The 12,577-nt window shown below is 45.8% G+C and overlaps 1 protein-coding gene across 5 annotated transcripts in view; it reads right to left on the bottom strand.

Annotated features, from left to right (window-relative positions):
- Positions 1 to 12,577, bottom strand: part of KMT5B (lysine methyltransferase 5B) — a 56,288-nt gene that overhangs the window by 42,830 nt on the left and 881 nt on the right. The window contains exon 1 of one of the 5 annotated variants that reach the window (XM_049642010.1): positions 12,198 to 12,474. The exons of 2 other annotated variants lie outside the window; for them this stretch is intronic. The gene's annotated coding sequence lies outside the window, so the exon portion shown is untranslated. Of the gene's footprint in view, positions 1 to 12,197; positions 12,475 to 12,577 lie in introns of those variants that run through there. 2 more of the 5 variants (XM_049641995.1, XM_049642030.1) reach the window with 2 other exon arrangements.

The raw sequence follows: 12,577 nt of genomic DNA, 5'->3' as shown, positions 1-12,577 counted from the left end.
AAAAAAAAAAAAAAAAAAGCCTGCCGGAGAACTTTTCTTTTCTTTTTTTTTTTTTAATTTTTTTCTTCAACGTTTTTTATTTATTTTTGGGACAGAGAGAGACAGAGCATGAACGGGGGAGGGGCAGAGAGAGAGGGAGACACAGAATCGGAAACAGGCTCCAGGCTCCGAGCCATCAGCTCAGAGCCTGACGCGGGGCTCGAACTCACGGACCGCGAGATCGTGACCTGGCTGAAGTCGGACGCTTAACCGACTGCGCCACCCAGGCGCCCCCGGAGAACTTTTCAAAAACTTTACTGAGAAAAAACAGAGCAAACAATTTTCAAGTGATTCAGCTACAATATCCTAAGAAAACAATCCGAAACACCAAATAGCTAACAGAATTATCTCCGGAGAATGAGATCACAAGCAATTTTTTTGTTATGCGGTATATCTTTCACAAGGTTCAACTTCTCAAAATGAGCATGTATTACTTTTATAATAAAAATTTGACACAGAGATATTAAAAGGAAAATAAGACAGACATCACAAAAATCCTTCTGCATCATTTTTATGTATGTCGTCAAAGCCAATTTCTAAAACCTTAATTATGGCAATTCAAACATCAGGGAAGTCTAACATGTCACTGAAATACTTCCACAAGTTTCTGACGCCTCTGCTTAGAGACCGTGATATTCAAGCACCACAGTCGCAGCCTCCCTGGAGCTTTATTGTTAAAATAAGCACAAGGAAGACAAACACAAAAGCATAAAAATGAAAGAAAGCACTGTCCAGAGAGAAAACCCCCCCACAAAGAACAAAAATGCCCCCCCCCACCCCACCCCCCCCGGGGCCAGCAGTGACTGCACAGGCTAGGGTCAGTGCAACCCACCAGTGAAGTACAAATCCAATTTCCCTTCTGGGGCCTCACATGTCCAACCTCTGTGCAATAGCAGAAACACAAGTAGTATCTGGAAATTGTTAGGAACTACCAGTAACACGACTTACCTTGCTGATCCCCAAAAGGTCCTGCATGGTGCGGCCCTGCCCCTCTCCCCGCGCTCCAACCAGACCTCCAGACACAGCCCGGGGCCTCATCCCGCTAGCGTGCTAGGCATGTACACGGGCTCTGTACCTGGGATGCGGTCAAGCTGCCCATCAGTCCCCCCACCCCCCAGTCCTCCGTCCCACAGGCTGCCTTCTTAGAAGCTTTCTCTTTCAACTGTCCTCGCTTCTTCGTGTAATTACTTGACGACACCTGGCTTTCCCATTGCAGCGGATGCTAGCTAAGGTGCACTCTGGGATCACCGGAACCTAGCACAAGGCTCAACAAAGCACAGATCCGTTCCTATCACATCTCCCTTTTTAGGCTCAAACCTAACTGCTACATACAGGCCAACTGGTGATTAGTACTTTCTTTTGAATCTAAAGTTACAAAAGGACTCCATAACGATATATCAAAGAATTGCAAATCTGTCTTTATCAAATTATGCCAAATCCATCTGTAATCAATAGATATCCAAGGTCCCACGGAATTCTAAAATAATAATTCATACTATCAGGCCAATATAAGAACCCCCCCCCCCCCCCCCGCAAAGCTATCAGAATCACGTGTGATCAATATCCCACGTTACAATACGCTAAGCCTAGAATACATTTTGACAAGACAGTTAAGCACTCGAGAAAACTATCGTGAATTTATGATCAGACTTGTAACCTTACAACTTGCTCTTATAAATACTGTCAGAAAGAAGTGTCATTTGCGAAGTCAGATGACTAAGTATCATTTCTTCTTTTTCCCCGGGTTTTGTAGACTCAAAGCGATCAAGCGTTTTGCTTCAGCCAACTTAACAGCATCCCCAGGCAGCCTCAGGTGGTAAAGCCCCTTCTGAGGCGGCAAGAGATGGCACCAGACTGGGAGCAATTTCCCACAATGCATCGTAATGCTCCCCCCACCCCCTTTCAGGATAAAACGATGGCCAGAGACAGGATCATGAATCATGCTGAAATGGCAGTGCTAACTGCTACAAAGGAGACTATAGTAGGCTGGAAAACGGTCCCCAAAGATATCGGGTCCTAATCTGGAGCCTGTGAATGTTTATAAAGCAAAGGTTCTTTGGAGAGGCGGTTAAGTTACGGGTTCTGAAACGAAACAGGTTATCTGAGTGGGCTCTAAATGCTATCACAAGCGACCCTACAAGAAGGCAGCAGAGGGAGATTTGACAGGAGAGGCAAGGACGTACAAGCTAGGGGAGGCAAGGAACAGACTTCTGTCCCACAGCCTCCAGGGGGAGCCATACCACGCCTTGATTTTGGCCCTGTGAAACAGCGGGCGAACTTCTGGCCTCCCCAGCGGAGAATACATTTCTGCTGTCTTAACACACCAGATTTGTGGCAGTTTGTTACAGCAGCCACAAGAAACTAACACAGAGACCATGACAAAGTAAACCAAAGGAAAAATGCTTTACAGTTACCAGACCCCCAAAACACATAAAATTGCAACGTATCACAGGAAAAACTTATAAACACCTTTAAAAAGTTGTTTTAAATGTACTTTTAAAAACGGTTATTATGGGGCACCTGGGTGACTCCGTCGGTTAGGCGTCCAACTTCGGCTCAGGTCATGATCTCGCGGTTCGTGGGTTTGAGCCCCGCGTCGGGCTCTGTGCTGACAGCTCAGAACCTGGAGCCTGTTTCGTGTTCTGTGTCTCCCTCTGTCTCTGACCCTCCCCCATTTATGCTCTGTCTCTCTCTGTCTCAAAAATAAATAAACGTTAAAAAAAAGTTTTTAAATAAAAAAATAACAACGGTTATCTCCCCCCTTCAACTGCCATTATAAATTCATGGCTACAGAGAGAGAGATACAGATTTTGAAGATAAAGCTAGCATCTCAATCACACATTTTGCTGAGGCACTGTGCTTTAACCCCAGATAACCAAGACCTTCCGTAGAAGTGTTACGATTGAACATTTGTTCATATTTATGTAAACATTTTACAATAAAAACGAAAGTTAAAACCCAGAGAGGAGGTTTTTCATTTAGCAGAACATCTGAAACAGCAAAACATGCACTCCTGGTAAGTCCACGAGCAGACATCACAACACTTAAACCCACTTATTCGGCCACTGATCTGCAACTGAGTGTGTAATCAACCCGTCTCTAATGGTTGTCGTATGAAATGTACTGATTCATCAGTCTTTATTTATCCACATCCGATATGTATCACAACAAAGGATTCGTGTCTCCAATGGTCTCAGTAGCATTTTCAAAATAAAGGTGTTAGCTGATGCGGTTGTCGGGAGAAATTCCACAGAAACAAAACAAAACAACCTGCTTCCCCATCCGTCCACATCTGGCCCATTTGCTTACCTAGTAGAGCCTATAAATAAAATCAAGGATGCTTCCTTTGTTACTCTTCCCTGAGACCCAAACAGCATTTTACTTTTCTATAAACAGATGCCACCTAGTGTCAAAAGTCTATAAGTACAGCCAATAATTCCTCAGAAGATAGGGGGTAAACAGAACAAAGAACAATCAATCCATTCTCACAGGGCAAAGACAAGGGTGACGAAAAACTTCCAAAAGGTGACTCTTGGGCCAGGTCTTAAAGGCCAAGACTAAGTCTGCAAGGGGCAGAGCACAGAGGGTTCAGGATGTGGCTCTCGATGGATGGGGGTCAATGCACCTAGGTTCCGCTCCGGCCCCATTCATTACCCTCCAGCAGTACAGCCACGGACAGGTCATTCAACCTCACAAATGCCTCATGAGTACGATGAAAATAGGGCCTACTTCCCTGGTGTGGCACAGGATTTAACAAGCAGAAATTGCTAGTAAAATAAAGATCTCCAACTGTCCCCTCTTTTCAGGCAACAAACACGGAAACAGAGGGTCAGACAGGTTGCTGCATTGTTCACAAAACTTAAAACAATCAAGCAAATGGGGCACCTGGGTGGCTCAGTCGGTTAAACATCTGACTCTTGGTTTCGGCCCAGGTCATGATCTCACGGTTTGGGAGTTTGAGCCCCGCGCCGGGCTCCGTGCTAACAGCACTGGGCCTGCTTGGTATTCTGTCAACCAAATAAACTTAAAAAAAAAAAAAAAAAAAAAAAAAAAAAGCAGGAATTTGCCCTCCATTCCTTATCCTAGAGTTATGACTCTCTCAAGAAAAATATCGTATCACCATACCCATTAAAAGAAATACAAATTTTCAAGAGAATAAAAAAATACCAGATTTATGCTACAGAACAGAGACCAGCCTTGCTTGTCGTAAGGAATGTGACTCTGGCAACAATGTATGATTACAAATCATACCAAACCACACCTTCACACGTCAACAACCAGAGGGACTACAGATTTTGTTACAGTGGAATCCCGCTTGATGTGTTTCTGGTGAAACATTTTTTCCTTACTGTAACTCCACTTTCTTTTTCAAGATTTTAAGTAATCTCTACCCCGACGTGGGGCTTGAACTCACAACCCCGAAATGAAGAAGTCAAGTGCTCCTCCGACTCAGCCAGCCAGGCACCCCGCTGTAAGTCCACTTTAAAAAAAATAAATAATACTTCCTTCACTTATTACCATTTAATTCTCACATCCTGTGAAATAGGAACTTCTTTTATTTTTTTTGGTTACACACAGGAAAGGTTGCAGAATTTGTTCAACTGTACTCCGTGAAGTATCCTAGTGGCAAAATGCACGTGACTGGAGGCAGAGAGGAAATTAAATCAACGAGAGCAGTGGACAGCGGAGGAAAAGCTCTGGTGTTTCACGCGGAAGGTTGGCAAGACTTGGTAACAAATCAGACACAGGTGGTGAGGACCAGAAAGGAATTTGGGACGGGTCAGAAGTCTCCAGCTGGGGAGACTGCAAGACTGCCATTAACTGAACTAGGGACTAAAGACGGAACAGGTTTATAGGAAAGATGAGAAAGCTTAAATGTGCTAAATTTGAGAAGGGGGTCACCATCCAAGTGAAGTGCTCATAAGACACCGTAATTCAGGAGAAAAGTGGGGGCCGTTAAGACGGTAACGTTAACAAAAGGACTCTACAGGTTCCCAAGCATTTCAACATTCTCTCAATTCAAAGAATCACAGAACTTCAGAGCTTTTTACCTTGGACTGAAAGAAACAGGCTCAGGAGATAAATTCCCTGCCCAAAGTAATTCACTTCTGACAAGATAATATGCTACCAATACATGAAACCAAAGGGAAAAAAAACTTGAGTTTTATCATGGGCCTTCCTTTTAAATGGAAGGAAAGGAAGAGGGAAGAGAGAAGAAATACAACGGGCAAGAGGCACACACTGGGAGAGAAACGGGGGTCTTGCAAAGCAGCACGCGCTTAGTTTGGGGATAAGTGCAGTTAGGGGCCTGGCACATCGTCCAACACACAGCTAAGTAAACGTCTGCTCAAGACACGAGTGAAGAAAAGAACGCGGCAGGGGTGGCCTGGCAGGCCCCGCCACGACAGAGAGCCCTCTCAGCCCTCTTCTCCAGGCACCACTTTCACAAGATTGCTCTTACCAGCATCGGAGAACTGTGCTGGCACCTGTATGCCCATGTCACTTACGCCCGCCACAGCCCCTTTCCACGTGCTTGTTAACACTGAATAAAAACATTACGTTCTCCAACGTGCACTCTACATACAGTTAAAGTATGAAACACGCACAATGACTTACACAACACCCCCGCTATCATCCCCATTTTACAAACGAGAGCAGGCCCTAGAGAATCAGAACCAAGTGAAGCCAAGGCTGGGTTACGAGCCCGTACACTCTCGACACTATGAAGGAAGCGGTACAATCCTGATGCAGACAAAATCTTAAACATACTCGGCCCCGTATTTGAAGAGTAAGAACCTAGAACGAAAGACGCACGGTTCCTAATTTCATGGAGCTCAGAGGATAGTTTGGAAAGAGAAACAACCCAGTAAGTATGAAACCACAAATTCCAGGAAGAGCCTTAAAGGGAACAAATAGGATGTTGGCAAAGAGAATATGAGAACAGACTTGACATTGGATGATCAGGGAAAATAAAGAGCACATATACAGAAAAAAAATCACCCTTCTTTTTTTTTTGGGGGGGGGGGGGTCAAAAACACTCCTGGCACCTATTTACATGTAAGCACCAAATATTTTCTGAGGCAACTGGCTTTGTCTAAATCCTCTTGGACCCTGAGTGAGGTTTGTTTTTCTCTTTTGAAGGGCAGAGAGGTCTCCATATGGCCTCTCTAGCCCCAGACTCCACTGGTTCACTAGCTGAAGGATCAGGCCCCCCTTTACTCCTCAGTGGGGAGAACTTCATCTTCCTAAGAGTAGGTTGGTTTTCTTGCTAAAAATACATATCGCTCCACGTCATGCAATATCATAAGCATTTCCTTGAAAATAAAAATACTCCTCAGAGATCATTACACTGTATCAGTTACTGCACCCTTGTTCTACAAATCAGACAGACAAAATGAATCATTCTGCAGACGTAGAATCCACCATTTATCAAGAACCTACTGGGAGCCATCGGGCGGGCACTGTTCGTGGTGCTGGAATACTGGTTGTGTCCGTGGAACGCTAGAGGGCGCATGTGAGCTTCAGCTTTTAGGAACATCGGCGTGGTTAACAGGGTGGGAGACCGTGCAAATCCAAAGGGAAGCCCGTGAAAATTGGGTATCTGAAGAAGAGGGCAGAAAGGTGCAGTAGCGGAAAGAGGAATGACCCTTGCCTGAAGGGGCCTTCTGCCTGGGAGGCAATCCCAATGCCATCAAGGGAATTCTGCTGGGCAGGAGTTCTGATAAAGACGCTCAAGTTAAAACACAGGTGCTTGTTTCATCCTAACACATGACAGGGTTCACCTGCATGGCAATCCTTTGAGGCAGGTGAGGCGGATACCGACACTACAAATGAGATGGCTGAAGCTCAGAGACAAAGTTGCTTTCCTGAAGTCAAAGTGCTATTTGATGGTAAGGCTGGGTCTAAAACCCTAGTGTTTGAACTGAAGTCTGGGGTTTACTCCAATACTTGAGCCACATGTGCATCACCCATAAACAAAGAGGCTTATCACTGGGGAAGGCTCCCCTACGTCTGTTTACTTTTTCTTCTGTGTACTATTATAACAGAAAACAAAGACATCTTGTAGAGATGCAACTTACAAATAGGAGCCGTGCAGAAGTAGAAGCCATCAAGCTTTTGGAGCCACTGATAAGCTCTAGTCTCTCAATTCTAGAACCCAACTGACTGTAAACTACAGATCAATTCAATAACATTTCAGGAAAAAAAAGGGGAAAAACTACATAGGATATAGAGATGAACTATGTCTTACCAATTAGAGATATAAGAAAAAAATTTTTTTTAGGTAGACTTCATGCCCAGCATGGGTTCCACCCTGAGATCAAGACCCGAGCTGAGGTCAAGAGTCGGACACTCAACCGACTGAGCCACCCAGGTGCTCGAGAGATGTCAAAATATTAAAATAGCTCTTAGAAGTTAAGAAAATAGGATAGCAATTAAATGTAAAAGATAAAATGTAATTTGGAATTGTAAGTGATCTCGAGATTAAAGTTCAGTTGACAAAGCTGAGGCTTGGCCCAGTGTCTTATATAAGTAATGACAGAGCAGACTGAAACATAGGTACTGGTTCTTACTCCAATGGTCCTTCATCCAGCTCCAGAATTATATGTAATGTAGCCATAATTGCACACAACGCTAGAAGACTGTGTAGTGTCTGAGTTTGTCTCTCACACACATCCCACAGCCCAAAATCTGGCTGGCACCGGAGGGAGCCAGAGGCAGTAAGTGGCCAAACTGGTTCTAGGAACCCTTTAGCATGATGGATGCAGAACTGTGAAGCAAGCCATAACTTAGAGCAAAACATAATTTAGAGCATCAATGACTACAGAAACTGGTGACTTTTTTTCCTCCTCTTGTGAGAATGTTTTAGAATGCAAATGGTTCCTGGTTCCATCACCAACTATATAAAAATAATATATCCACTCTAACTCACTGCCTCCAAGCAATATGGGTGTCAAAAGTTGTTTTAAAGCTAACGTTAGACATTAATGCAGCTTTACAAAAATAAGGTTAGGAGTCTTTTCTGTATGGATGGATTCTCCCCATGGCATTCCTTTAAAACAGTAAAAATCAGGGCACCTGGGTGGCTCAGTCAGTTAAATGTCTGACTCTTGGTTTTGGCTCATGTCACGATCTCAGAGTTTGTGAGTCGAGCCTCCATTGGGCTCTGTGCTGTGAGCACAGAGCCTGCTTGGGATTCTCTTTGTCTGTCTGTCTGTCTCTCTGCCCCTCCCCCACTCATGTAAGCACATGCAGTCACTCTCAAAATAAGCTTAAAAAAAATTAAAATACAGTAAAACCTTGGTTTGCAAGCATAATCCGTTCAGGAAACACGCTTGTAGTCCAAAGCACTTGTGTATCAAAGCGAATTTCAAGAACCATTGGCTCAGTTGGGATCATGTGACATCTGGCATCACATACTACTCGTACTGCAAGACACTGCTCATTTATCAAGTTGAAATTTATTAGAAATGTTTGCTTGTCTTGCAGAACACTTCCAGAACAAGTTACTCGCAATCCAAGGTTTTACTAAAATCCTGTAATGCAGTTAAATGAAGGTATATGTTATTAAAACTTGGGAATATGTCTGTTGATCAAAATAGATTTGTAAGTGATAAGTACTTTCTTCCATTTGACTCGGAAAAGAGAAACTCAGATCACGTTAATAAATATAGGGTTAGATATTGGTCAGGAATGACCTTTCCTCTCAGCCAAGACTTCTATATTCTAGGAGACACCAAATTTGGGGGAAAAAAGGAACTGCAATAAATAACTAAAGTAAAAACAGATCTGTAGAATCTGGGGCGTGGGGTGGGAGGGGGGACGATGTAGAGTTGGTAGGAAGATTTTAAAGAAAGGTGTTAAACTTTCCCTCATTAAAAATCCTTTAGGGGCACCTGGGTGGCTCAGTTGGTTATGCGTTCAACTCTTGATTTGGGCTCAGGTAGTGACCTCATTCATGGTTTGTGGGACCAAGCCCCGTGTCAGGCTCTTCACTAACAGTGTGGAGCCTGCTTGGAATTCTCTTTCTCGCCCTCTCTGCCCCTGCCCCACTCTCACACACATGCACACCGACTCACTCCGAAAACAAATACACATAAAAACAAAAATCCCGGGCACCTGGGCAGCTCAGTTGGTTAAGCATCCGACTTTGGCTAAAGTCATGATCTCACTGTTCATGGGTTCGAGACCCATGTCAGGCTCTGTGCTGATAGCTCAGAACCTGGAGCCTACTTCGGATTCTGTGTGTGTGTGTGTGTGTCTCTCTCTGCCCCTCCCCAGCGCCACGCGCACACTTTCTCTCTCAAAAATAAATAAAACGTTAAAAAAAAATTTTTTTTAAATCTTTTAGACAGGGGCACCTGGCTGGCTCAGTCAGTAGAGCTTCCCACTCTTGATCTGGAAGCCATAAGTTTAAGGTCCACATTGGGTGTAGAGATCACTTAAATAAATTTAAAAGTCTTTTTTGTTGTCGTTTTATTTATTTTTGAGAGAGAGAGAGAGAGAGAGAGAGAGAGACAGGGTACGAATGGAAGAGGGGCTGAGAGAGAGGGAGACACAGAATCTGAAGCAGGCTCCAGGCTCTGAGCCATCAGCACAGAGCCCAATGCGGGACTCGAACCCACAAAACGTGAGATCATGACCTGAGCCGAGGTCAGATGCTTAACTGATTGAGCCACCCAGGTGCCTCCACTTAAATTTAAAAAAAAAAAAAAAATCTTTTTTAAGGAAAACCCTTTAGACAATGCCCTAGGGTACTCACTCCCTACTGTTTGCTAGGACCCCTTCCTTGTACAGCTCGTTCAATGGAACTCAGGCATTAATTAAAACTTCAAGGCTTAAGTCACATTTCAAAATTAAGAGCTCCAAATATAAAGTTGTTTTATGAGTTCAAAGTTGGCAGTCTACCCAAGAAATTACTTTTCAAATCACTGTGTTCTAATGCGTAGAACACCCTAATGATTGCAATTTAAAGTGCATTAGCTAGTTTTAATTTTATCTTGTAATAATGTGGGCTTGTGCTTCTTACAGCAATTAAAACCATTTCCTACATCAAGACAGGCCAGTAAAATAAGCTTTTCCCCCCCAAAATAAAAACTAAAAATCAGACTGAAAAATTAAGTTACATCCTATAAAGAAAATGTCTTTCTATCGCATACAGCTGGATCTGAAATAAAACTACCCCAAGCAGGTAGTTACCCCAAACAGGGTAAATATACCCTGTTTATTCGGTGTATCTATGTGACCAACACTGTGCCAGAGTGGAGCAAAGACACACGGTCCGCTGCATGGAAAACTCAAAAATTGCCGTGTCCTAGGGCTAACGTAGAACACGGTCCTGTAAATGTTGCTCCATGGAGAAGGATTTTGGTGAGCGGAGAGAAAATAAAGCTCATGTATGGTAGGCAAGAATGTAAAAGAACGTAATCCACACGGTTTATCCAAAAGAATTTGCTCATAAGCCACAGGAAGGCCACTCCTGTGGACAGGGGAGCTGTTCACAGGCTACACAGGTCTTTGCAACACAAACGGGCCACATTCTCACATTATCTTATGTAGAGAAAAATCAGATTCAACCCCAGATTTGTATGACCCAAGGGGAAAATGACACGCCAGCATCCCCCACCCACAGAACACTATGCTTGGACACGCAAACAACCTGTGACCGCTTCTCCACATCATGCTCTGCCCTACCCCCCAACCCTCCTCCACCTCCCCCCAGGATACCCCACTGGTATCTGGTTCAAGTACGGAAAGCAGTTCAGTGGGTCTGAGAAGACAGGTGAACATACCGGTAAGAGAGAACTTAGAAATGACTTTTGAAAGAATCTGGTTTCGAAGTTCACGGGTACAAAACTGAGTCCTCCACTCATCTTCTCTTGAAGACTAAGTATCCACAATACTCCTTTCACTCTCAAACTAAGTTGCTTTGTGAACGACAACGTTTTCAAACAACATCAGAACTGACACCTTTCAAAAACTAAATACAAGCTACAAACCTCAGTAACTTGGAGACTAATAAATTCACTTTCATCAAATGCCTCCCCCAGGCAGAGGAAATAAATAATGACCCCACAAGTTCACAAGAAAGCTGAAGGGACAGGCAAGTAACCAAATACAATACCAAGTAGCAATTGCTCAGGGAGCTCAGAGGAAGTGTGCGGCCTCCGGAGCCGGCCGTCCCTGGTCCCTGCACCGTCCAGGGACGTAAGCAGGTCCCTCCGGCAGGTAACACTCTCACTGGGCCTTTCTGAAGGATGGGGGCCCGGGGGGGAGGGGGCTAGGAAGGCCGGGCAGGATGTGACCAAGAGATGCCAGGCATGGGAAGCTCGTGGCGCTAGGGCCTCGGAAAGGGAGAGCAGAATGTAGAATGTTTAGAGATTAAAAATTGGAAAATGGGCCTGAGTTGCCCCACATGCTGGGATGAAAGCGTTCGTGGACTTTACTCTTGGAACACACGGCGTCCCGACAGCGACGGGGACACAGCTACGCTGCAAGTGGCTAAACGTTCCGCTACAAGATAAACGTGTACCTACAGCAAGCAACTCTTTAGCTACGTTTTCCAACACGTACGAGTTGCCGGCGGTTATTTCCCGCAAAAATGCTCCCCCCACTCTGGGCCCTTTTCAAAGTATTTATGCTTTCACTATGAATCTTCAAAAGTTACAGGCGTGTTCTCCATAGCAGAGACTTAAGGGAAAAGTCTCGGCTGGCAACTGCTTCCACTGACGATCCCACGCAGCCGTCTTCGGACCTGGAAGCCCACGTTTAACTGTACTCTCGCACAGCTGAAAGCAGCTCAAGTCCAAAAAAGTCCCGACGAACAATCACAGTCACGACCGACCAACTCATCTGCCGCTACTCTCTACACGAGACCTCGCCGCGGGACTCCGTGTCACCTGGCGAGTTCCTAAACACCACCTTCAAAGAACACACGTCCACCTCCCTAGTAAATCCTAGCTTCCCCCCTCGACGGATCGGAAGTGACAGCTCCAGAGCGGGGTCAGAGGAGCCCAAAGAGCGAGCGAGCGAGAATATCTCTCCGGGTCCAACGTGCTTCCACACCATTCCCGCAAGCTGGGTCCCGCTGTCACCTTGAAAACACGTCCCCCCCCCCCTCCCCGCCCCTCGCAGGTGGGAGCGACGCCGATACCCATCACCTGTGGGTGTGCAGAAGGACAACCGACACTCTGCGAGGACGGCCGGGGCCCGAGGGGGCCCGAGGCCGGCGCCGCTGTCGGCGGAGGAACGGGGAGGGGTGGGGGACGCGCCCCGGAGGCGCCCTGAAACGAGGCTCGAGCCCAAACAAAAACAAGCCGAAGTGGAGCGCGGCAGAGGTAGCAGATTGGGCGAGCCCGATCACGGCTGCCCATTGGAGAACAGGGAAAACAGAGTCCCCCAATCGCGAGCGGCGGGGCTGCTCCCCTCGTGCGGCCGCGGGCCGCCCCGGCGCTGCCCGGCCCCGCGCTGCCCGGCGGCCGCTACCGCTCCCTTCCGGCGGCGGCGCCCACTGCAGGGCCCGCGCCCCCGCCCGCCGCCG

This window comes from Panthera uncia, chromosome D1, assembly GCF_023721935.1.
Source record: "Panthera uncia isolate 11264 chromosome D1, Puncia_PCG_1.0, whole genome shotgun sequence".
NCBI lineage: Eukaryota > Metazoa > Chordata > Mammalia > Carnivora > Felidae > Panthera > Panthera uncia.
The sequence above is the reverse complement of the archived record's forward strand: the minus strand, read 5'-3'. Positions and strand labels throughout refer to the sequence as shown.